Here is a 2,706-nt window from a genome sequence, read left to right as displayed (position 1 = left end):
AGTCGGGAATTGAACCTGGGTCTCTGGCCCTGTGAGGCAGCAGTGCTAACCACTGTGCCACCGTGCTGCCCATTGCAATGATTGCAATGACTGAAGAGACAACAGAGTCATTGTTTGTAGATCATAAATAAAATGTAGGAAACAATTTAGTGATCCCACCAGACAGACAAAACGAATGCATATGCTGATTTACTTGCATCCTAGGGCTTAAATCTTAGTACAACTCACCAATTGCACAGATATCACTTTCCATCCATAAATACCTTCTCTTGCTAAATGTGAAACATCACATCTCTGCTCTCACTGGCTTATATTACAGCAGCACCCCACCTCTATGTTGTTTAACATGCTCATCTCCCCATGTATCCAGCCACCGCTGCTATTAACAGCACTGAATGCACTGAAGCCTTGGGTGAAAACGTGAGCCTGCATCACTCACAAAGATCTGTTTTTTTTTTGTCCCCTGCCAAAAGAGTGAGCGCAAAATGCAAGTGACACATGGAGGATGGAAGTGGTCTGTGATAACTTGAGGAACCTATAGATTCAGGAGAGGATGTCATCGAGATTAGTTATACATCTGGTTTGGGAACTCAGACAGGGAGCTCAAAAATATTTTATATTCAACCTGTTCTGAGATTCGATTACACACCTCTGGAGAACATGAGTCTTGAGCCGAGGCCTCTTGACTCAGAGGTCGGGACGCTACCACTGCATGAAGACAAACTTGAGGACTGTAGATGCTGGCATCAGAGTCAAGGCCAGAGTGATGCTGGAAAAGCACAGCAGGGCAGGCAGCATCCGAAGAGCAGAAAAATCAACATTTTGGGCTAACCCCATTTCTGACGAAGGGTTTTTGCCTGAAACGCCGATTTTCCTGCTCCTTGGATACTGCCGGACTTGCTGTGCTTTTCCAACACCACTCTAATCTTGACACGACCACTGCACCACAGCACCTCTAAGGAAGCTCATGGGTAGTTTGTGACTGAATTAAATACGTCTGCGAGGCACACATTGACTTTAAATCTTTAATGACTGAACATTGAGAAACCCAACAGAAGTGGGGATCTGAGTGACTTTGCCGGAAGCCATGGTTACTGTACCACCCTGAAGCAGCAGAAATCATAAATTTAAGAAAAGTAATTCACCAACGGTGTTTTCATTCAGCAAATGTTCATATTTCATTCAGCAGAAAGGCTGTTTAATGCAAAGGGTGCATGGATGCAGAGCTTTGTATGAGAAACCAAAATTTGGTAATTGTCAAAATTATCTCTTTCCCACAACTAATTCACAACCAAATTGTTTGAATTCAAGGGTCCTTGCATGTGGAGCAAAAGCTGCTGGAGATGCTTGAGATTGACATGTTGAGGACCAATTTCCTTCTACGATTGCTTTTTCAAAGGATACACACCCCTGAGCCAGCGTAAATGTTTACTGAATGCATTTAGACAATGACTGAATTTTCATTGATGTTTCACAGCTCACAACTGCACATAAGCAGACTTGGTGACAGGAACAGCTGTTGTAGTCAACCACTGGTAGTGCACTGTCACAAAATGTCAAAAGCTCAATGAAAGCTTATAGATTTATCAAAATCAAATCACAATATCATTACTAAATGGTTGTTGCAGTTCTGAGGAAGGGTCACTTGACCGAAACATTAACTCTGAATTTTCTACACAAATGCTGCCAAACCCGTTGACCTTTTCCAGCAATTTCTGCTGTTTTCCTGATTTACAGCATCCACAGTTCCTTTGGTTTTTACAAAATATCATTGCTCGGCTGTTGATGCACCTCAATCCCTGTGGGTCTGACTCAGGTCCGAAAGGAGGGGAGACCAGTGCTATCCAAGCTCTGGAAGCAGATGCTAAATGCTGATATAATTGTGGGAAAGGAGAGTGATGCAGGTTGAGGAGCAACTTTGGGAGATGTGACAAATGTGCCAGGCAATCCCCATAATAGTGGAAAGTATGGAGCAGTCCAACTTGACCAGTTGTGAGTCAGTTCTGTATTTAATTGTGGAAGCATTGAGCATGGAGAATGTAGCTGTCTCTGTTAGTATTAGCAATAATGGTCTAATAATCAATCATTTGTCAGAGACAAGTCTGTGGGCTAGTCTAATTAAAACATAAAACACATTATAAATGATGAAGTAGACATTATGGCAAACTAACTGAATTCTACATATTTATAGATCTAAACAGTCTATCTGCCAGGCAGAGTCACATTACTGTACACTCACAACATGTGGATTCCTTAAAGCGGAACTCTCTTAAACACAAAGTACGCATACCGCAGTCTCTATGGATTTTCAAGCGTAGCTCTGAAATGTGTTTATTGAGATATGGACCACATCAATGCAGGAGCTGTCCCTCATTTTAAACAGCATAAGAGAAGTTTTATTCATGATTTGTTACAACAGAGATCTTTGTTAAGCTGCTGTCCAACAGAATGATAAGAATAGAATGTGCTAGTGCAGGAGAGCAAAATGGCAAAAAGTAATATGCTAGTGGGAACTTTGTACAAAAACTCCCGTGTCTCATCCATTACCACTTACAAATCCTGTGTACACAATATGCTGTTTCCCCTCTTAGTTGGTAGAGACTGCCCCTCAGTAGGTGATGGTGAAGTAATCTTTAACAAGATCCCTGGGGGCTGCAAATTCTAGTCATCACAAATCAAAAACAGAAGGCAGTGTGGGGATCTGCG

This window comes from Chiloscyllium plagiosum, unplaced genomic scaffold, assembly GCF_037043375.1.
Source record: "Chiloscyllium plagiosum isolate Xiang-an unplaced genomic scaffold, Cpla_swu_hap1 HiC_scaffold_18, whole genome shotgun sequence".
NCBI lineage: Eukaryota > Metazoa > Chordata > Chondrichthyes > Orectolobiformes > Hemiscylliidae > Chiloscyllium > Chiloscyllium plagiosum.
Note: the sequence above shows the minus strand (reverse complement) of the source record.